This window comes from Hoplias malabaricus, chromosome 3 (genome assembly GCF_029633855.1).
Source record: "Hoplias malabaricus isolate fHopMal1 chromosome 3, fHopMal1.hap1, whole genome shotgun sequence".
NCBI classification, from domain to species: domain Eukaryota; kingdom Metazoa; phylum Chordata; class Actinopteri; order Characiformes; family Erythrinidae; genus Hoplias; species Hoplias malabaricus.
Window position 1 is genome coordinate 18,052,307 of NC_089802.1, and position 20,813 is coordinate 18,073,119.

Sequence of the window (20,813 nt, forward strand, 5' to 3'; positions counted from 1 at the left end):
TTCTCTAGCTCGCGTGTTACGCCCCCTTCTGTTTTGGCTAGGAATAAGAGGGCCGGGGCTTCTCGGCGGTAGTGTGGCCGAGTGGTCGAAGGCGCTGGATTTAGGCTCCAGTCTCTGTGGAGGCGTGGGTTCGAATCCCACCACTGCCAGCGAAGCTTTTGTGAAGATGTTGGCTCGGTCCATCCTTGGAAAAGCGCCATGTTGAAAATGTCTGTGGCAAGAGCTTGCGTGTACGATGTTGGTGTAGTATCAATGAACGGCAGATGTCCTTGTGGTGGGCTTTTGTTAGACTGATTTCCACATCCTCTGTGTTCACTGGGCGTCTGTTTTATTAATTTTTGTAAAAGATCAGTTGCTTAGTAAATGATCTCAAAAGTTATATTGTTCTCACCAATGCAGTGCGGCACGAGGTTGACCCCAAATATGTCCGCCGATAGAAGAAGAAAAGCAGACACTTTAGCGTCTAAGTGGATAAACTATGCCGTTGCCATTGCAGTGCGAAAGCCGCACGAAGCCGGTAGCGTGGCCGAGCGGTCTAAGGCGCTGGATTAAGGCTCCAGTCTCTTCGGAGGCGTGGGTTCAAATCCCACCGCTGCCAAAGAAGGTTTTGAAGAAACCACCATCCAAGCTGTTGAGCAGCTTATACTCAACTTGGCGCCCTCTGTTGCTCTTTTCAACAGCAGCAACTTGGAAGAGTCGGCTTGACGTTTCTTCAATTCCTTCAAGTTCTCCAATATTCAAAGGGCGTAGGATGGCCCAAGCTGGCCGAACCAACGGAGAACACATCAAAAGAATGCCCAACACGCAGGCGGCCGTATAAAGCAAACCATAAAGCCGCGTCGGCCAGTCCGAAGTCTTAGGAATCTAGCGCTTCTTTGTCTGCATCTGCCAATAGATGACTTGACTGAGATTCTCTAGCTCGCGTGTTACGCCCCCTTCTGTTTTGGCTAGGAATAAGAGAGCCGGGGCTTCTCGGCGGTAGTGTGGCCGAGTGGTCGAAGGCGCTGGATTTAGGCTCCAGTCTCTGTGGAGGCGTGGGTTCGAATCCCACCACTGCCAGCGAAGCTTTTGTGAAGATGTTGGCTCGGTCCATCCTTGGAAAAGTGCCATGTTGAAAATGTCTGTGGCAAGACCTTGCGTGTACGATGTTGATGTAGTATCAATAAACGGCAGATGTCCTTGTGGTGGGCTTTTGTTAGACTGATTTCCACATCCTCTGTGTTCACTGGGCGTCTGTTTTATTAATTTTTGTAAAAGATCAGTTGCTTAGTAAATGATCTCAAAAGTTATATTGTTCTCACCAATGCAGTGCGGCACGAGGTTGACCCCAAATATGTCCGCCGATAGAAGAAGAAAAGCAGACACTTTAGCGTCCAAGTGGATAAACTATGCCGTTGCCATTGCAGTGCGAAAGCCGCACGAAGCCGGTAGCGTGGCCTAGCGGTCTAAGGCCCTGGATTAAGGCTCCAGTCTCTTCGGAGGCGTGGGTTCAAATCCCACCTCTGCCAAAGAAGGTTTTGAAGAAACCACCATCCAAGCTGTTGAGCAGCTTATACTCAAATTGGCGCCCTCTGTTGCTCTTTTCAACAGCAGCAACTTGGAAGAGTCGGCTTGACGTTTCTTCAATTCCTTCAAGTTCTCCAATATTCAAAGGGCGTAGGATGGCCCAAGCTGGCCGAACCAACGGAGAACACATCAAAAGAATGCCCAACACGCAGGCGGCCGTATAAAGCAAACCATAAAGCCGCGTCGGCCAGTCCGAAGTCTTAGGAATCTAGCGCTTCTTAGTCTGCATCTGCCAATAGATGACTTGACTGAGATTCTCTAGCTCGCGTGTTACGCCCCCTTCTGTTTTGGCTAGGAATAAGAGGGCCGGGGCTTCTCGGCGGTAGTGTGGCCGAGTGGTCGAAGGCGCTGGATTTAGGCTCCAGTCTCTGTGGAGGCGTGGGTTCGAATCCCACCACTGCCAGCGAAGCTTTTGTGAAGATGTTGGCTCGGTCCATCCTTGGAAAAGCGCCATGTTGAAAATGTCTGTGGCAAGAGCTTGCGTGTACGATGTTGGTGTAGTATCAATGAACGGCAGATGTCCTTGTGGTGGGCTTTTGTTAGACTGATTTCCACATCCTCTGTGTTCACTGGGCGTCTGTTTTATTAATTTTTGTAAAAGATCAGTTGCTTAGTAAATGATCTCAAAAGTTATATTGTTCTCACCAATGCAGTGCGGCACGAGGTTGACCCCAAATATGTCCGCCGATAGAAGAAGAAAAGCAGACACTTTAGCGTCCAAGTGGATAAACTATGCCATTGCCATTGCAGTGCGAAAGCCGCACGAAGCCGGTAGCGTGGCCGAGCGGTCTAAGGCGCTGGATTAAGGCTCCAGTCTCTTCGGAGGCGTGGGTTCAAATCCCACCGCTGCCAAAGAAGGTTTTGAAGAAACCACCATCCAAGCTGTTGAGCAGCTTATACTCAAATTGGCGCCCTCTGTTGCTCTTTTCAACAGCAGCAACTTGGAAGAGTCGGCTTGACGTTTCTTCAATTCCTTCAAGTTCTCCAATATTCAAAGGGCGTAGGATGGCCCAAGCTGGCCGAACCAACGGAGAACACATCAAAAGAATGCCCAACACGCAGGCGGCCGTATAAAGCAAACCATAAAGCCGCGTCGGCCAGTCCGAAGTCTTAGGAATCTAGCGCTTCTTTGTCTGCATCTGCCAATAGATGACTTGACTGAGATTCTCTAGCTCGCGTGTTACGCCCCCTTCTGTTTTGGCTAGGAATAAGAGAGCCGGGGCTTCTCGGCGGTAGTGTGGCCGAGTGGTCGAAGGCGCTGGATTTAGGCTCCAGTCTCTGTGGAGGCGTGGGTTCGAATCCCACCACTGCCAGCGAAGCTTTTGTGAAGATGTTGGCTCGGTCCATCCTTGGAAAAGCGCCATGTTGAAAATGTCTGTGGCAAGACCTTGCGTGTACGATGTTGGTGTAGTATCAATAAACGGCAGATGTCCTTGTGGTGGGCTTTTGTTAGACTGATTTCCACATCCTCTGTGTTCACTGGGCGTCTGTTTTATTAATTTTTGTAAAAGATCAGTTGCTTAGTAAATGATCTCAAAAGTTATATTGTTCTCACCAATGCAGTGCGGCACGAGGTTGACCCCAAATATGTCCGCCGATAGAAGAAGAAAAGCAGACACTTTAGCGTCCAAGTGGATAAACTATGCCGTTGCCATTGCAGTGCGAAAGCCGCACGAAGCCGGTAGCGTGGCCTAGCGGTCTAAGGCGCTGGATTAAGGCTCCAGTCTCTTCGGAGGCGTGGGTTCAAATCCCACCGCTGCCAAAGAAGGTTTTGAAGAAACCACCATCCAAGCTGTTGAGCAGCTTATACTCAAATTGGCGCCCTCTGTTGCTCTTTTCAACAGCAGCAACTTGGAAGAGTCGGCTTGACGTTTCTTCAATTCCTTCAAGTTCTCCAATATTCAAAGGGCGTAGGATGGCCCAAGCTGGCCGAACCAACGGAGAACACATCAAAAGAATGCCCAACACGCAGGCGGCCGTATAAAGCAAACCATAAAGCCGCGTCGGCCAGTCCGAAGTCTTAGGAATCTAGCGCTTCTTTGTCTGCATCTGCCAATAGATGACTTGACTGAGATTCTCTAGCTCGCGTGTTACGCCCCCTTCTGTTTTGGCTAGGAATAAGAGAGCCGGGGCTTCTCGGCGGTAGTGTGGCCGAGTGGTCGAAGGCGCTGGATTTAGGCTCCAGTCTCTGTGGAGGCGTGGGTTCGAATCCCACCACTGCCAGCGAAGCTTTTGTGAAGATGTTGGCTCGGTCCATCCTTGGAAAAGCGCCATGTTGAAAATGTCTGTGGCAAGACCTTGCGTGTACGATGTTGGTGTAGTATCAATAAACGGCAGATGTCCTTGTGGTGGGCTTTTGTTAGACTGATTTCCACATCCTCTGTGTTCACTGGGCGTCTGTTTTATTAATTTTTGTAAAAGATCAGTTGCTTAGTAAATGATCTCAAAAGTTATATTGTTCTCACCAATGCAGTGCGGCACGAGGTTGACCCCAAATATGTCCGCCGATAGAAGAAGAAAAGCAGACACTTTAGCGTCCAAGTGGATAAACTATGCCGTTGCCATTGCAGTGCGAAAGCCGCACGAAGCCGGTAGCGTGGCCTAGCGGTCTAAGGCGCTGGATTAAGGCTCCAGTCTCTTCGGAGGCGTGGGTTCAAATCCCACCGCTGCCAAAGAAGGTTTTGAAGAAACCACCATCCAAGCTGTTGAGCAGCTTATACTCAAATTGGCGCCCTCTGTTGCTCTTTTCAACAGCAGCAACTTGGAAGAGTCGGCTTGACGTTTCTTCAATTCCTTCAAGTTCTCCAATATTCAAAGGGCGTAGGATGGCCCAAGCTGGCCGAACCAACGGAGAACACATCAAAAGAATGCCCAACACGCAGGCGGCCGTATAAAGCAAACCATAAAGCCGCGTCGGCCAGTCCGAAGTCTTAGGAATCTAGCGCTTCTTAGTCTGCATCTGCCAATAGATGACTTGACTGAGATTCTCTAGCTCGCGTGTTACGCCCCCTTCTGTTTTGGCTAGGAATAAGAGGGCCGGGGCTTCTCGGCGGTAGTGTGGCCGAGTGGTCGAAGGCGCTGGATTTAGGCTCCAGTCTCTGTGGAGGCGTGGGTTCGAATCCCACCACTGCCAGCGAAGCTTTTGTGAAGATGTTGGCTCTGTCCATCCTTGGAAAAGCGCCATGTTGAAAATGTCTGTGGCAAGAGCTTGCGTGTACGATGTTGGTGTAGTATCAATGAACGGCAGATGTCCTTGTGGTGGGCTTTTGTTAGACTGATTTCCACATCCTCTGTGTTCACTGGGCGTCTGTTTTATTAATTTTTGTAAAAGATCAGTTGCTTAGTAAATGATCTCAAAAGTTATATTGTTCTCACCAATGCAGTGCGGCACGAGGTTGACCCCAAATATGTCCGCCGATAGAAGAAGAAAAGCAGACACTTTAGCGTCCAAGTGGATAAACTATGCCGTTGCCATTGCAGTGCGAAAGCCGCACGAAGCCGGTAGCGTGGCCGAGCGGTCTAAGGCGCTGGATTAAGGCTCCAGTCTCTTCGGAGGCGTGGGTTCAAATCCCACCGCTGCCAAAGAAGGTTTTGAAGAAACCACCATCCAAGCTGTTGAGCAGCTTATACTCAAATTGGCGCCCTCTGTTGCTCTTTTCAACAGCAGCAACTTGGAAGAGTCGGCTTGACGTTTCTTCAATTCCTTCAAGTTCTCCAATATTCAAAGGGCGTAGGATGGCCCAAGCTGGCCGAACCAACGGAGAACACATCAAAAGAATGCCCAACACGCAGGCGGCCGTATAAAGCAAACCATAAAGCCGCGTCGGCCAGTCCGAAGTCTTAGGAATCTAGCGCTTCTTTGTCTGCATCTGCCAATAGATGACTTGACTGAGATTCTCTAGCTCACGTGTTACGCCCCCTTCTGTTTTGGCTAGGAATAAGAGGGCCGGGGCTTCTCGGAGGTAGTGTGGCCGAGTGGTCGAAGGCGCTGGATTTAGGCTCCAGTCTCTGTGGAGGCGTGGGTTTGAATCCCACCACTGCCAGCGAAGCTTTTGTGAAGATGTTGGCTCGGTCCATCCTTGGAAAAGCGCCATGTTGAAAATGTCTGTGGCAAGAGCTTGCGTGTACGATGTTGGTGTAGTATCAATGAACGGCAGATGTCCTTGTGGTGGGCTTTTGTTAGACTGATTCCCACATCCTCTGTGTTCACTGGGCGTCTGTTTTATTAATTTTTGTAAAAGATCAGTTGCTTAGTAAATGATCTCAAAAGTTATATTGTTCTCACCAATGCAGTGCGGCACGAGGTTGACCCCAAATATGTCCGCCGATAGAAGAAGAAAAGCAGACACTTTAGCGTCCAAGTGGATAAACTATGCCGTTGCCATTGCAGTGCGAAAGCCGCACGAAGCCGGTAGCGTGGCCGAGCGGTCTAAGGTGCTGGATTAAGGCTCCAGTCTCTTCGGAGGCGTGGGTTCAAATCCCACCGCTGCCAAAGAAGGTTTTGAAGAAACCACCATCCAAGCTGTTGAGCAGCTTATACTCAACTTGGCGCCCTCTGTTGCTCTTTTCAACAGCAGCAACTTGGAAGAGTCGGCTTGACGTTTCTTCAATTCCTTCAAGTTCTCCAATATTCAAAGGGCGTAGGATGGCCCAAGCTGGCCGAACCAACGGAGAACACATCAAAAGAATGCCCAACACGCAGGCGGCCGTATAAAGCAAACCATAAAGCCGCGTCGGCCAGTCCGAAGTCTTAGGAATCTAGCGCTTCTTTGTCTGTATCTGCCAATAGATGACTTGACTGAGATTCTCTAGCTCGCGTGTTACGCCCCCTTCTGTTTTGGCTAGGAATAAGAGGGCCGGGGCTTCTCGGCGGTAGTGTGGCCGAGTGGTCGAAGGCGCTGGATTTAGGCTCCAGTCTCTGTGGAGGCGTGGGTTCGAATCCCACCACTGCCAGCGAAGCTTTTGTGAAGATGTTGGCTCGGTCCATCCTTGGAAAAGCGCCATGTTGAAAATGTCTGTGGCAAGAGCTTGCGTGTACGATGTTGGTGTAGTATCAATGAACGGCAGATGTCCTTGTGGTGGGCTTTTGTTAGACTGATTTCCACATCCTCTGTGTTCACTGGGCGTCTGTTTTATTAATTTTTGTAAAAGATCAGTTGCTTAGTAAATGATCTCAAAAGTTATATTGTTCTCACCAATGCAGTGCGGCACGAGGTTGACCCCAAATATGTCCGCCGATAGAAGAAGAAAAGCAGACACTTTAGCGTCCAAGTGGATAAACTATGCCGTTGCCATTGCAGTGCGAAAGCAACACGAAGCCGGTAGCGTGGCCGAGCGGTCTAAGGTGCTGGATTAAGGCTCCAGTCTCTTCGGAGGCGTGGGTTCAAATCCCACCGCTGCCAAAGAAGGTTTTGAAGAAACCACCATCCAAGCTGTTGAGCAGCTTATACTCAACTTGGCACCCTCTGTTGCTCTTTTCAACAGCAGCAACTTGGAAGAGTCGGCTTGACGTTTCTTCAATTCCTTCAAGTTCTCCAATATTCAAAGGGCGTAGGATGGCCCAAGCTGGCCGAACCAACGGAGAACACATCAAAAGAATGCCCAACACGCAGGCGGCCGTATAAAGCAAACCATAAAGCCGCGTCGGCCAGTCCGAAGTCTTAGGAATCTAGCGCTTCTTTGTCTGCATCTGCCAATAGATGACTTGACTGAGATTCTCTAGCTCGCGTGTTACGCCCCCTTCTGTTTTGGCTAGGAATAAGAGGGCCGGGGCTTCTCGGAGGTAGTGTGGCCGAGTGGTCGAAGGCACTGGATTTAGGCTCCAGTCTCTGTGGAGGCGTGGGTTCGAATCCCACCACTGCCAGCGAAGCTTTTGTGAAGATGTTGGCTCGGTCCATCCTTGGAAAAGCGCCATGTTGAAAATGTCTGTGGCAAGAGCTTGCGTGTACGATGTTGGTGTAGTATCAATGAACGGCAGATGTCCTTGTGGTGGGCTTTTGTTAGACTGATTTCCACATCCTCTGTGTTCACTGGGCGTCTGTTTTATTAATTTTTGTAAAAGATCAGTTGCTTAGTAAATGATCTCAAAAGTTATATTGTTCTCACCAATGCAGTGCGGCACGAGGTTGACCCCAAATATGTCCGCCGATAGAAGAAGAAAAGCAGACACTTTAGCGTCCAAGTGGATAAACTATGCCGTTGCCATTGCAGTGCGAAAGCCGCACGAAGCCGGTAGCGTGGCCGAGCGGTCTAAGGCGCTGGATTAAGGCTCCAGTCTCTTCGGAGGCGTGGGTTCAAATCCCACCGCTGCCAACGAAGGTTTTGAAGAAACCACCATCCAAGCTGTTGAGCAGCTTATACTCAAATTGGCGCCCTCTGTTGCTCTTTTCAACAGCAGCAACTTGGAAGAGTCGGCTTGACGTTTCTTCAATTCCTTCAAGTTCTCCAATATTCAAAGGGCGTAGGATGGCCCAAGCTGGCCGAACCAACGGAGAACACATCAAAAGAATGCCCAACACAAAGGCGGCCGTATAAAGCAAACCATAAAGCCGCGTCGGCCAGTCCGAAGTCTTAGGAATCTAGCGCTTCTTAGTCTGCATCTGCCAATAGATGACTTGACTGAGATTCTCTAGCTCGCGTGTTACGCCCCCTTCTGTTTTGGCTAGGAATAAGAGGGCCGGGGCTTCTCGGCGGTAGTGTGGCCGAGTGGTCGAAGGCGCTGGATTTAGGCTCCAGTCTCTGTGGAGGCGTGGGTTCGAATCCCACCACTGCCAGCGAAGCTTTTGTGAAGATGTTGGCTCGGTCCATCCTTGGAAAAGCGCCATGTTGAAAATGTCTGTGGCAAGACCTTGCGTGTACGATGTTGGTGTAGTATCAATGAACGGCAGATGTCCTTGTGGTGGGCTTTTGTTAGACTGATTTCCACATCCTCTGTGTTCACTGGGCGTCTGTTTTATTAATTTTTGTAAAAGATCAGTTGCTTAGTAAATGATCTCAAAAGTTATATTGTTCTCACCAATGCAGTGCGGCACGAGGTTGACCCCAAATATGTCCGCCGATAGAAGAAGAAAAGCAGACACTTTAGCGTCCAAGTGGATAAACTATGCCGTTGCCATTGCAGTGCGAAAGCCGTACGAAGCCGGTAGCGTGGCCGAGCGGTCTAAGGCGCTGGATTAAGGCTCCAGTCTCTTCGGAGGCGTGGGTTCAAATCCCACCGCTGCCAAAGAAGGTTTTGAAGAAACCACCATCCAAGCTGTTGAGCAGCTTATACTCAAATTGGCGCCCTCTGTTGCTCTTTTCAACAGCAGCAACTTGGAAGAGTCGGCTTGACGTTTCTTCAATTCCTTCAAGTTCTCCAATATTCAAAGGGCGTAGGATGGCCCAAGCTGGCCGAACCAACGGAGAACACATCAAAAGAATGCCCAACACGCAGGCGGCCGTATAAAGCAAACCATAAAGCCGCGTCGGCCAGTCCGAAGTCTTAGGAATCTAGCGCTTCTTTGTCTGCATCTGCCAATAGATGACTTGACTGAGATTCTCTAGCTCGCGTGTTACGCCCCCTCCTGTTTTGGCTAGGAATAAGAGGGCCGGGGCTTCTCGGCGGTAGTGTGGCCGAGTGGTCGAAGGCGCTGGATTTAGGCTCCAGTCTCTGTGGAGGCGTGGGTTCGAATCCCACCACTGCCAGCGAAGCTTTTGTGAAGATGTTGGCTCGGTCCATCCTTGGAAAAGCGCCATGTTGAAAATGTCTGTGGCAAGAGCTTGCGTGTACGATGTTGGTGTAGTATCAATGAACGGCAGATGTCCTTGTGGTGGGCTTTTGTTAGACTGATTTCCACATCCTCTGTGTTCACTGGGCGTCTGTTTTATTAATTTTTGTAAAAGATCAGTTGCTTAGTAAATGATCTCAAAAGTTATATTGTTCTCACCAATGCAGTGCGGCACGAGGTTGACCCCAAATATGTCCGCCGATAGAAGAAGAAAAGCAGACACTTTAGCGTCCAAGTGGATAAACTATGCCGTTGCCATTGCAGTGCGAAAGCCGCACGAAGCCGGTAGCGTGGCCGAGCGGTCTAAGGCGCTGGATTAAGGCTCCAGTCTCTTCGGAGGCGTGGGTTCAAATCCCACCGCTGCCAAAGAAGGTTTTGAAGAAACCACCATCCAAGCTGTTGAGCAGCTTATACTCAAATTGGCGCCCTCTGTTGCTCTTTTCAACAGCAGCAACTTGGAAGAGTCGGCTTGACGTTTCTTCAATTCCTTCAAGTTCTCCAATATTCAAAGGGCGTAGGATGGCCCAAGCTGGCCGAACCAACGGAGAACACATCAAAAGAATGCCCAACACGCAGGCGGCCGTATAAAGCAAACCATAAAGCCGCGTCGGCCAGTCCGAAGTCTTAGGAATCTAGCGCTTCTTTGTCTGCATCTGCCAATAGATGACTTGACTGAGATTCTCTAGCTCGCGTGTTACGCCCCCTTCTGTTTTGGCTAGGAATAAGAGGGCCGGGGCTTCTCGGAGGTAGTGTGGCCGAGTGGTCGAAGGCGCTGGATTTAGGCTCCAGTCTCTGTGGAGGCGTGGGTTCGAATCCCACCACTGCCAGCGAAGCTTTTGTGAAGATGTTGGCTCGGTCCATCCTTGGAAAAGCGCCATGTTGAAAATGTCTGTGGCAAGAGCTTGCGTGTACGATGTTGGTGTAGTATCAATGAACGGCAGATGTCCTTGTGGTGGGCTTTTGTTAGACTGATTTCCACATCCTCTGTGTTCACTGGGCGTCTGTTTTATTAATTTTTGTAAAAGATCAGTTGCTTAGTAAATGATCTCAAAAGTTATATTGTTCTCACCAATGCAGTGCGGCACGAGGTTGACCCCAAATATGTCCGCCGATAGAAGAAGAAAAGCAGACACTTTAGCGTCCAAGTGGATAAACTATGCCGTTGCCATTGCAGTGCGAAAGCCGCACGAAGCCGGTAGCGTGGCCGAGCGGTCTAAGGCGCTGGATTAAGGCTCCAGTCTCTTCGGAGGCGTGGGTTCAAATCCCACCGCTGCCAAAGAAGGTTTTGAAGAAACCACCATCCAAGCTGTTGAGCAGCTTATACTCAAATTGGCGCCCTCTGTTGCTCTTTTCAACAGCAGCAACTTGGAAGAGTCGGCTTGACGTTTCTTCAATTCCTTCAAGTTCTCCAATATTCAAAGGGCGTAGGATGGCCCAAGCTGGCCGAACCAACGGAGAACACATCAAAAGAATGCCCAACACGCAGGCGGCCGTATAAAGCAAACCATAAAGCCGCGTCGGCCAGTCCGAAGTCTTAGGAATCTAGCGCTTCTTAGTCTGCATCTGCCAATAGATGACTTGACTGAGATTCTCTAGCTCGCGTGTTACGCCCCCTTCTGTTTTGGCTAGGAATAAGAGGGCCGGGGCTTCTCGGCGGTAGTGTGGCCGAGTGGTCGAAGGCGCTGGATTTAGGCTCCAGTCTCTGTGGAGGCGTGGGTTCGAATCCCACCACTGCCAGCGAAGCTTTTGTGAAGATGTTGGCTCGGTCCATCCTTGGAAAAGCGCCATGTTGAAAATGTCTGTGGCAAGAGCTTGCGTGTACGATGTTGGTGTAGTATCAATGAACGGCAGATGTCCTTGTGGTGGGCTTTTGTTAGACTGATTTCCACATCCTCTGTGTTCACTGGGCGTCTGTTTTATTAATTTTTGTAAAAGATCAGTTGCTTAGTAAATGATCTCAAAAGTTATATTGTTCTCACCAATGCAGTGCGGCACGAGGTTGACCCCAAATATGTCCGCCGATAGAAGAAGAAAAGCAGACACTTTAGCGTCCAAGTGGATAAACTATGCCGTTGCCATTGCAGTGCAAAAGCCGTACGAAGTCGGTAGCGTGGCCGAGCGGTCTAAGGCGCTGGATTAAGGCTCCAGTCTCTTCGGAGGCGTGGGTTCAAATCCCACCGCTGCCAAAGAAGGTTTTGAAGAAACCACCATCCAAGCTGTTGAGCAGCTTATACTCAAATTGGCGCCCTCTGTTGCTCTTTTCAACAGCAGCAACTTGGAAGAGTCGGCTTGACGTTTCTTCAATTCCTTCAAGTTCTCCAATATTCAAAGGGCGTAGGATGGCCCAAGCTGGCCGAACCAACGGAGAACACATCAAAAGAATGCCCAACACGCAGGCGGCCGTATAAAGCAAACCATAAAGCCGCGTCGGCCAGTCCGAAGTCTTAGGAATCTAGCGCTTCTTTGTCTGCATCTGCCAATAGATGACTTGACTGAGATTCTCTAGCTCGCGTGTTACGCCCCCTTCTGTTTTGGCTAGGAATAAGAGGGCCGGGGCTTCTCGGAGGTAGTGTGGCCGAGTGGTCGAAGGCGCTGGATTTAGGCTCCAGTCTCTGTGGAGGCGTGGGTTCGAATCCCACCACTGCCAGCGAAGCTTTTGTGAAGATGTTGGCTCGGTCCATCCTTGGAAAAGCGCCATGTTGAAAATGTCTGTGGCAAGAGCTTGCGTGTACGATGTTGGTGTAGTATCAATGAACGGCAGATGTCCTTGTGGTGGGCTTTTGTTAGACTGATTTCCACATCCTCTGTGTTCACTGGGCGTCTGTTTTATTAATTTTTGTAAAAGATCAGTTGCTTAGTAAATGATCTCAAAAGTTATATTGTTCTCACCAATGCAGTGCGGCACGAGGTTGACCCCAAATATGTCCGCCGATAGAAGAAGAAAAGCAGACACTTTAGCGTCCAAGTGGATAAACTATGCCGTTGCCATTGCAGTGCGAAAGCCGCACGAAGCCGGTAGCGTGGCCGAGCGGTCTAAGGCGCTGGATTAAGGCTCCAGTCTCTTCGGAGGCGTGGGTTCAAATCCCACCGCTGCCAAAGAAGGTTTTGAAGAAACCACCATCCAAGCTGTTGAGCAGCTTATACTCAACTTGGCGCCCTCTGTTGCTCTTTTCAACAGCAGCAACTTGGAAGAGTCGGCTTGACGTTTCTTCAATTCTATCAAGTTCTCCAATATTCAAAGGGCGTAGGATGGCCCAAGCTGGCCGAACCAACGGAGAACACATCAAAAGAATGCCCAACACGCAGGCGGCCGTATAAAGCAAACCATAAAGCCGCGTCGGCCAGTCCGAAGTCTTAGGAATCTAGCGCTTCTTTGTCTGCATCTGCCAATAGATGACTTGACTGAGATTCTCTAGCTCGCGTGTTACGCCCCCTTCTGTTTTGGCTAGGAATAAGAGGGCCGGGGCTTCTCGGAGGTAGTGTGGCCGAGTGGTCGAAGGCGCTGGATTTAGGCTCCAGTCTCTGTGGAGGCGTGGGTTCGAATCCCACCACTGCCAGCGAAGCTTTTGTGAAGATGTTGGCTCGGTCCATCCTTGGAAAAGCGCCATGTTGAAAATGTCTGTGGCAAGAGCTTGCGTGTACGATGTTGGTGTAGTATCAATGAACGGCAGATGTCCTTGTGGTGGGCTTTTGTTAGACTGATTTCCACATCCTCTGTGTTCACTGGGCGTCTGTTTTATTAATTTTTGTAAAAGATCAGTTGCTTAGTAAATGATCTCAAAAGTTATATTGTTCTCACCAATGCAGTGCGGCACGAGGTTGACCCCAAATATGTCCGCCGATAGAAGAAGAAAAGCAGACACTTTAGCGTCCAAGTGGATAAACTATGCCGTTGCCATTGCAGTGCGAAAGCCACACGAAGCCGGTAGCGTGGCCGAGCGGTCTAAGGCGCTGGATTAAGGCTCCAGTCTCTTCGGAGGCGTGGGTTCAAATCCCACCGCTGCCAAAGAAGGTTTTGAAGAAACCACCATCCAAGCTGTTGAGCAGCTTATACTCAACTTGCCGCCCTCTGTTGCTCTTTTCAACAGCAGCAACTTGGAAGAGTCGGCTTGACGTTTCTTCAATTCCTTCAAGTTCTCCAATATTCAAAGGGCGTAGGATGGCCCAAGCTGGCCGAACCAACGGAGAACACATCAAAAGAATGCCCAACACGCAGGCGGCCGTATAAAGCAAACCATAAAGCCGCGTCGGCCAGTCCGAAGTCTTAGGAATCTAGCGCTTCTTTGTCTGCATCTGCCAATAGATGACTTGACTGAGATTCTCTAGCTCGCGTGTTACGCCCCCTTCTGTTTTGGCTAGGAATAAGAGGGCCGGGGCTTCTCGGAGGTAGTGTGGCCGAGTGGTCGAAGGCGCTGGATTTAGGCTCCAGTCTCTGTGGAGGCGTGGGTTCGAATCCCACCACTGCCAGCGAAGCTTTTGTGAAGATGTTGGCTCGGTCCATCCTTGGAAAAGCGCCATGTTGAAAATGTCTGTGGCAAGAGCTTGCGTGTACGATGTTGGTGTAGTATCAATGAACGGCAGATGTCCTTGTGGTGGGCTTTTGTTAGACTGATTTCCACATCCTCTGTGTTCACTGGGCGTCTGTTTTATTAATTTTTGTAAAAGATCAGTTGCTTAGTAAATGATCTCAAAAGTTATATTGTTCTCACCAATGCAGTGCGGCACGAGGTTGACCCCAAATATGTCCGCCGATAGAAGAAGAAAAGCAGACACTTTAGCGTCCAAGTGGATAAACTATGCCGTTGCCATTGCAGTGCGAAAGCCGCACGAAGCCGGTAGCGTGGCCGAGCGGTCTAAGGCGCTGGATTAAGGCTCCAGTCTCTTCGGAGGCGTGGGTTCAAATCCCACCGCTGCCAAAGAAGGTTTTGAAGAAACCACCATCCAAGCTGTTGAGCAGCTTATACTCAACTTGGCGCCCTCTGTTGCTCTTTTCAACAGCAGCAACTTGGAAGAGTCGGCTTGACGTTTCTTCAATTCTATCAAGTTCTCCAATATTCAAAGGGCGTAGGATGGCCCAAGCTGGCCGAACCAACGGAGAACACATCAAAAGAATGCCCAACACGCAGGCGGCCGTATAAAGCAAACCATAAAGCCGCGTCGGCCAGTCCGAAGTCTTAGGAATCTAGCGCTTCTTTGTCTGCATCTGCCAATAGATGACTTGACTGAGATTCTCTAGCTCGCGTGTTACGCCCCCTTCTGTTTTGGCTAGGAATAAGAGGGCCGGGGCTTCTCGGAGGTAGTGTGGCCGAGTGGTCGAAGGCGCTGGATTTAGGCTCCAGTCTCTGTGGAGGCGTGGGTTCGAATCCCACCACTGCCAGCGAAGCTTTTGTGAAGATGTTGGCTCGGTCCATCCTTGGAAAAGCGCCATGTTGAAAATGTCTGTGGCAAGAGCTTGCGTGTACGATGTTGGTGTAGTATCAATGAACGGCAGATGTCCTTGTGGTGGGCTTTTGTTAGACTGATTTCCACATCCTCTGTGTTCACTGGGCGTCTGTTTTATTAATTTTTGTAAAAGATCAGTTGCTTAGTAAATGATCTCAAAAGTTATATTGTTCTCACCAATGCAGTGCGGCACGAGGTTGACCCCAAATATGTCCGCCGATAGAAGAAGAAAAGCAGACACTTTAGCGTCCAAGTGGATAAACTATGCCGTTGCCATTGCAGTGCGAAAGCCACACGAAGCCGGTAGCGTGGCCGAGCGGTCTAAGGCGCTGGATTAAGGCTCCAGTCTCTTCGGAGGCGTGGGTTCAAATCCCACCGCTGCCAAAGAAGGTTTTGAAGAAACCACCATCCAAGCTGTTGAGCAGCTTATACTCAACTTGCCGCCCTCTGTTGCTCTTTTCAACAGCAGCAACTTGGAAGAGTCGGCTTGACGTTTCTTCAATTCCTTCAAGTTCTCCAATATTCAAAGGGCGTAGGATGGCCCAAGCTGGCCGAACCAACGGAGAACACATCAAAAGAATGCCCAACACGCAGGCGGCCGTATAAAGCAAACCATAAAGCCGCGTCGGCCAGTCCGAAGTCTTAGGAATCTAGCGCTTCTTTGTCTGCATCTGCCAATAGATGACTTGACTGAGATTCTCTAGCTCGCGTGTTACGCCCCCTTCTGTTTTGGCTAGGAATAAGAGGGCCGGGGCTTCTCGGAGGTAGTGTGGCCGAGTGGTCGAAGGCGCTGGATTTAGGCTCCAGTCTCTGTGGAGGCGTGGGTTCGAATCCCACCACTGCCAGCGAAGCTTTTGTGAAGATGTTGGCTCGGTCCATCCTTGGAAAAGCGCCATGTTGAAAATGTCTGTGGCAAGAGCTTGCGTGTACGATGTTGGTGTAGTATCAATGAACGGCAGATGTCCTTGTGGTGGGCTTTTGTTAGACTGATTTCCACATCCTCTGTGTTCACTGGGCGTCTGTTTTATTAATTTTTGTAAAAGATCAGTTGCTTAGTAAATGATCTCAAAAGTTATATTGTTCTCACCAATGCAGTGCGGCACGAGGTTGACCCCAAATATGTCCGCCGATAGAAGAAGAAAAGCAGACACTTTAGCGTCCAAGTGGATAAACTATGCCGTTGCCATTGCAGTGCGAAAGCCGCACGAAGCCGGTAGCGTGGCCGAGCGGTCTAAGGCGCTGGATTAAGGCTCCAGTCTCTTCGGAGGCGTGGGTTCAAATCCCACCGCTGCCAAAGAAGGTTTTGAAGAAACCACCATCCAAGCTGTTGAGCAGCTTATACTCAAATTGGCGCCCTCTGTTGCTCTTTTCAACAGCAGCAACTTGGAAGAGTCGGCTTGACGTTTCTTCAATTCCTTCAAGTTCTCCAATATTCAAAGGGCGTAGGATGGCCCAAGCTGGCCGAACCAACGGAGAACACATCAAAAGAATGCCCAACACGCAGGCGGCCGTATAAAGCAAACCATAAAGCCGCGTCGGCCAGTCCGAAGTCTTAGGAATCTAGCGCTTCTTAGTCTGCATCTGCCAATAGATGACTTGACTGAGATTCTCTAGCTCGCGTGTTACGCCCCCTTCTGTTTTGGCTAGGAATAAGAGGGCCGGGGCTTCTCGGAGGTAGTGTGGCCGAGTGGTCGAAGGCGCTGGATTTAGGCTCCAGTCTCTGTGGAGGCGTGGGTTCGAATCCCACCACTGCCAGCGAAGCTTTTGTGAAGATGTTGGCTCGGTCCATCCTTGGAAAAGCGCCATGTTGAAAATGTCTGTGGCAAGAGCTTGCGTGTACGATGTTGGTGTAGTATCAATGAACGGCAGATGTCCTTGTGGTGGGCTTTTGTTAGACTGATTTCCACATCCTCTGTGTTCACTGGGCGTCTGTTTTATTAATTTTTGTAAAAGATCAGTTGCTTAGTAAATGATCTCAAAAGTTATATTGTTCTCACCAATGCAGTGCGGCACGAGGTTGACCCCAAATATGTCCGCCGATAGAAGAAGAAAAGCAGACACTTTAGCGTCCAAGTGGATAAACTATGCCGTTGCCATTGCAGTGCGAAAGCCGTACGAAGCCGGTAGCGTGGCCGAGCGGTCTAAGGCGCTGGATTAAGGCTCCAGTCTCTTCGGAGGCGTGGGTTCAAATCCCACCGCTGCCAAAGAAGGTTTTGAAGAAACCACCATCCAAGCTGTTGAGCAGCTTATACTCAAATTGGCGCCCTCTGTTGCTCTTTTCAACAGCAGCAACTTGGAAGAGTCGGCTTGACGTTTCTTCAATTCCTTCAAGTTCTCCAATATTCAAAGGGCGTAGGATGGCCCAAGCTGGCCGAACCAACGGAGAACACATCAAAAGAATGCCCAACACGCAGGCGGCCGTATAAAGCAAACCATAAAGCCGCGTCGGCCAGTCCGAAGTCTTAGGAATCTAGCGCTTCTTTGTCTGCATCTGCCAATAGATGACTTGACTGAGATTCTCTAGCTCGCGTGTTACGCCCCCTTCTGTTTTGGCTAGGAATAAGAGGGCCGGGGCTTCTCGGAGGTAGTGTGGCCGAGTGGTCGAAGGCGCTGGATTTAGGCTCCAGTCTCTGTGGAAGCGTGGGTTCGAATCCCACCACTGCCAGCGAAGCTTTTGTGAAGATGTTGGCTCGGTCCATCCTTGGAAAAGCGCCATGTTGAAAATGTCTGTGGCAAGAGCTTGCGTGTACGATGTTGGTGTAGTATCAATGAACGGCAGATGTCCTTGTGGTGGGCTTTTGTTAGACTGATTTCCACATCCTCTGTGTTCACTGGGCGTCTGTTTTATTAATTTTTGTAAAAGATCAGTTGCTTAGTAAATGATCTCAAAAGTTATATTGTTCTCACCAATGCAGTGCGGCACGAGGTTGACCCCAAATATGTCCGCCGATAGAAGAAGAAAAGCAGACACTTTAGCGTCCAAGTGGATAAACTATGCCGTTGCCATTGCAGTGCGAAAGCCGCACGAAGCCGGTAGCGTGGCCGAGCGGTCTAAGGCGCTGGATTAAGGCTCCAGTCTCTTCGGAGGCGTGGGTTCAAATCCCACCGCTGCCAAAGAAGGTTTTGAAGAAACCACCATCCAAGCTGTTGAGCAGCTTATACTCAACTTGCCGCCCTCTGTTGCTCTTTTCAACAGCAGCAACTTGGAAGAGTCGGCTTGACGTTTCTTCAATTCCTTCAAGTTCTCCAATATTCAAAGGGCGTAGGATGGCCCAAGCTGGCCGAACCAACGGAGAACACATCAAAAGAATGCCCAACACGCAGGCGGCCGTATAAAGCAAACCATAAAGCCGCGTCGGCCAGTCCGAAGTCTTAGGAATCTAGCGCTTCTTTGTCTGCATCTGCCAATAGATGACTTGACTGAGATTCTCTAGCTCGCGTGTTACGCCCCCTTCTGTTTTGGCTAGGAATAAGAGGGCCGGGGCTTCTCGGAGGTAGTGTGGCCGAGTGGTCGAAGGCGCTGGATTTAGGCTCCAGTCTCTGTGGAGGCGTGGGTTCGAATCCCACCACTGCCAGCGAAGCTTTTGTGAAGATGTTGGCTCGGTCCATCCTTGGAAAAGCGCCATGTTGAAAATGTCTGTGGCAAGAGCTTGCGTGTACGATGTTGGTGTAGTATCAATGAACGGCAGATGTCCTTGTGGTGGGCTTTTGTTAGACTGATTTCCACATCCTCTGTGTTCACTGGGCGTCTGTTTTATTAATTTTTGTAAAAGATCAGTTGCTTAGTAAATGATCTCAAAAGTTATATTGTTCTCACCAATGCAGTGCGGCACGAGGTTGACCCCAAATATGTCCGCCGATAGAAGAAGAAAAGCAGACACTTTAGCGTCCAAGTGGATAAACTATGCCGTTGCCATTGCAGTGCGAAAGCCACACGAAGCCGGTAGCGTGGCCGAGCGGTCTAAGGCGCTGGATTAAGGCTCCAGTCTCTTCGGAGGCGTGGGTTCAAATCCCACCGCTGCCAAAGAAGGTTTTGAAGAAACCACCATCCAAGCTGTTGAGCAGCTTATACTCAACTTGCCGCCCTCTGTTGCTCTTTTCAACAGCAGCAACTTGGAAGAGTCGGCTTGACGTTTCTTCAATTCCTTCAAGTTCTCCAATATTCAAAGGGCGTAGGATGGCCCAAGCTGGCCGAACCAACGGAGAACACATCAAAAGAATGCCCAACACGCAGGCGGCCGTATAAAGCAAACCATAAAGCCGCGTCGGCCAGTCCGAAGTCTTAGGAATCTAGCGCTTCTTTGTCTGCATCTGCCAATAGATGACTTGACTGAGATTCTCTAGCTCGCGTGTTACGCCCCCTTCTGTTTTGGCTAGGAATAAGAGGGCCGGGGCTTCTCGGAGGTAGTGTGGCCGAGTGGTCGAAGGCGCTGGATTTAGGCTCCAGTCTCTGTGGAGGCGTGGGTTCGAATCCCACCACTGCCAGCGAAGCTTTTGTGAAGATGTTGGCTCGGTCCATCCTTGGAAAAGCGCCATGTTGAAAATGTCTGTGGCAAGAGCTTGCGTGTACGATGTTGGTGTAGTATCAATGAACGGCAGATGTCCTTGTGGTGGGCTTTTGTTAGACTGATTTCCACATCCTCTGTGTTCACTGGGCGTCTGTTTTATTAATTTTTGTAAAAGATCAGTTGCTTAGTAAATGATCTCAAAAGTTATATTGTTCTCACCAATGCAGTGCGGCACGAGGTTGACCCCAAATATGTCCGCCGATAGAAGAAGAAAAGCAGACACTTTAGCGTCCAAGTGGATAAACTATGCCGTTGCCATTGCAGTGCGAAAGCCGCACGAAGCCGGTAGCGTGGCCGAGCGGTCTAAGGCGCTGGATTAAGGCTCCAGTCTCTTCGGAGGCGTGGGTTCAAATCCCACCGCTGCCAAAGAAGGTTTTGAAGAAACCACCATCCAAGCTGTTGAGCAGCTTATACTCAAATTGGCGCCCTCTGTTGCTCTTTTCAACAGCAGCAACTTGGAAGAGTCGGCTTGACGTTTCTTCAATTCCTTCAAGTTCTCCAATATTCAAAGGGCGTAGGATGGCCCAAGCTGGCCGAACCAACGGAGAACACATCAAAAGAATGCCCAACACGCAGGCGGCCGTATAAAGCAAACCATAAAGCCGCGTCGGCCAGTCCGAAGTCTTAGGAATCTAGCGCTTCTTAGTCTGCATCTGCCAATAGATGACTTGACTGAGATTCTCTAGCTCGCGTGTTACGCCCCCTTCTGTTTTGGCTAGGAATAAGAGGGCCGGGGCTTCTCGGCGGTAGTGTGGCCGAGTGGTCGAAGGCGCTGGATTTAGGCTCCAGTCTCTGTGGAGGCGTGGGTTCGAATCCCACCACTGCCAGCGAAGCTTTTGTGAAGATGTTGGCTCGGTCCATCCTTGGAAAAGCGCCATGTTGAAAATGTCTGTGGCAAGACCTTGCGTGTACGATGTTGGTGTAGTATCAATGAACGGCAGATGTCCTTGTGGTGGGCTTTTGTTAGACTGATTTCCACATCCTCTGTGTTCACTGGGCGTCTGTTTTATTAATTTTTGTAAAAGATCAGTTGCTTAGTAAATGATCTCAAAAGTTATATTGTTCTCACCAATGCAGTGCGGCACGAGGTTGACCCCAAATATGTCCGCCGATAGAAGAAGAAAAGCAGACACTTTAGCGTCCAAGTGGATAAACTATGCCGTTGCCATTGCAGTGCGAAAGCCGTACGAAGCCGGTAGCGTGGCCGAGCGGTCTAAGGCGCTGGATTAAGGCTCCAGTCTCTTCGGAGGCGTGGGTTCAAATCCCACCGCTGCCAAAGAAGGTTTTGAAGAAACCACCATCCAAGCTGTTGAGCAGCTTATACTCAAATTGGCGCCCTCTGTTGCTCTTTTCAACAGCAGCAACTTGGAAGAGTCGGCTTGACGTTTCTTCAATTCCTTCAAGTTCTCCAATATTCAAAGGGCGTAGGATGGCCCAAGCTGGCCGAACCAACGGAGAACACATCAAAAGA

General features: G+C 49.9%; 23 non-coding genes across 23 annotated transcripts; all 23 read left to right on the forward strand.

The window, feature by feature from the left end:
• The first annotated feature begins 67 nt into the window (after positions 1-67).
• Positions 68-149, forward strand: trnal-uag (transfer RNA leucine (anticodon UAG)). Its single transcript has one exon. It is a non-coding gene; the product is annotated as a tRNA-Leu (tRNA).
• Positions 150-977: 828 nt separating this feature from the next.
• Positions 978-1,059, forward strand: trnal-uag (transfer RNA leucine (anticodon UAG)). Its single transcript has one exon. It is a non-coding gene; the product is annotated as a tRNA-Leu (tRNA).
• Positions 1,060-1,887: 828 nt separating this feature from the next.
• Positions 1,888-1,969, forward strand: trnal-uag (transfer RNA leucine (anticodon UAG)). Its single transcript has one exon. It is a non-coding gene; the product is annotated as a tRNA-Leu (tRNA).
• An 828-nt stretch (positions 1,970-2,797) lies between these two features.
• trnal-uag (transfer RNA leucine (anticodon UAG)) lies at positions 2,798-2,879 on the forward strand. Its single transcript has one exon. It is a non-coding gene; the product is annotated as a tRNA-Leu (tRNA).
• Positions 2,880-3,707: 828 nt separating this feature from the next.
• trnal-uag (transfer RNA leucine (anticodon UAG)) lies at positions 3,708-3,789 on the forward strand. The gene has a single exon. It is a non-coding gene; the product is annotated as a tRNA-Leu (tRNA).
• Positions 3,790-4,617: 828 nt separating this feature from the next.
• On the forward strand, positions 4,618-4,699 carry trnal-uag (transfer RNA leucine (anticodon UAG)). The gene has a single exon. It is a non-coding gene; the product is annotated as a tRNA-Leu (tRNA).
• Positions 4,700-6,437: 1,738 nt separating this feature from the next.
• On the forward strand, positions 6,438-6,519 carry trnal-uag (transfer RNA leucine (anticodon UAG)). The gene has a single exon. It is a non-coding gene; the product is annotated as a tRNA-Leu (tRNA).
• A 1,738-nt stretch (positions 6,520-8,257) lies between these two features.
• On the forward strand, positions 8,258-8,339 carry trnal-uag (transfer RNA leucine (anticodon UAG)). Its single transcript has one exon. It is a non-coding gene; the product is annotated as a tRNA-Leu (tRNA).
• An 828-nt stretch (positions 8,340-9,167) lies between these two features.
• On the forward strand, positions 9,168-9,249 carry trnal-uag (transfer RNA leucine (anticodon UAG)). The gene has a single exon. It is a non-coding gene; the product is annotated as a tRNA-Leu (tRNA).
• Positions 9,250-10,077: 828 nt separating this feature from the next.
• Positions 10,078-10,159, forward strand: trnal-uag (transfer RNA leucine (anticodon UAG)). Its single transcript has one exon. It is a non-coding gene; the product is annotated as a tRNA-Leu (tRNA).
• An 828-nt stretch (positions 10,160-10,987) lies between these two features.
• On the forward strand, positions 10,988-11,069 carry trnal-uag (transfer RNA leucine (anticodon UAG)). Its single transcript has one exon. It is a non-coding gene; the product is annotated as a tRNA-Leu (tRNA).
• Positions 11,070-11,897: 828 nt separating this feature from the next.
• Positions 11,898-11,979, forward strand: trnal-uag (transfer RNA leucine (anticodon UAG)). The gene has a single exon. It is a non-coding gene; the product is annotated as a tRNA-Leu (tRNA).
• An 828-nt stretch (positions 11,980-12,807) lies between these two features.
• trnal-uag (transfer RNA leucine (anticodon UAG)) lies at positions 12,808-12,889 on the forward strand. Its single transcript has one exon. It is a non-coding gene; the product is annotated as a tRNA-Leu (tRNA).
• Positions 12,890-13,717: 828 nt separating this feature from the next.
• trnal-uag (transfer RNA leucine (anticodon UAG)) lies at positions 13,718-13,799 on the forward strand. The gene has a single exon. It is a non-coding gene; the product is annotated as a tRNA-Leu (tRNA).
• An 828-nt stretch (positions 13,800-14,627) lies between these two features.
• Positions 14,628-14,709, forward strand: trnal-uag (transfer RNA leucine (anticodon UAG)). Its single transcript has one exon. It is a non-coding gene; the product is annotated as a tRNA-Leu (tRNA).
• An 828-nt stretch (positions 14,710-15,537) lies between these two features.
• trnal-uag (transfer RNA leucine (anticodon UAG)) lies at positions 15,538-15,619 on the forward strand. Its single transcript has one exon. It is a non-coding gene; the product is annotated as a tRNA-Leu (tRNA).
• Positions 15,620-16,447: 828 nt separating this feature from the next.
• trnal-uag (transfer RNA leucine (anticodon UAG)) lies at positions 16,448-16,529 on the forward strand. The gene has a single exon. It is a non-coding gene; the product is annotated as a tRNA-Leu (tRNA).
• Positions 16,530-18,267: 1,738 nt separating this feature from the next.
• On the forward strand, positions 18,268-18,349 carry trnal-uag (transfer RNA leucine (anticodon UAG)). Its single transcript has one exon. It is a non-coding gene; the product is annotated as a tRNA-Leu (tRNA).
• A 367-nt stretch (positions 18,350-18,716) lies between these two features.
• Positions 18,717-18,798, forward strand: trnal-aag (transfer RNA leucine (anticodon AAG)). The gene has a single exon. It is a non-coding gene; the product is annotated as a tRNA-Leu (tRNA).
• Positions 18,799-19,177: 379 nt separating this feature from the next.
• Positions 19,178-19,259, forward strand: trnal-uag (transfer RNA leucine (anticodon UAG)). Its single transcript has one exon. It is a non-coding gene; the product is annotated as a tRNA-Leu (tRNA).
• A 367-nt stretch (positions 19,260-19,626) lies between these two features.
• On the forward strand, positions 19,627-19,708 carry trnal-aag (transfer RNA leucine (anticodon AAG)). The gene has a single exon. It is a non-coding gene; the product is annotated as a tRNA-Leu (tRNA).
• A 379-nt stretch (positions 19,709-20,087) lies between these two features.
• On the forward strand, positions 20,088-20,169 carry trnal-uag (transfer RNA leucine (anticodon UAG)). Its single transcript has one exon. It is a non-coding gene; the product is annotated as a tRNA-Leu (tRNA).
• A 367-nt stretch (positions 20,170-20,536) lies between these two features.
• trnal-aag (transfer RNA leucine (anticodon AAG)) lies at positions 20,537-20,618 on the forward strand. The gene has a single exon. It is a non-coding gene; the product is annotated as a tRNA-Leu (tRNA).
• Positions 20,619-20,813: the final 195 nt, after the last annotated feature.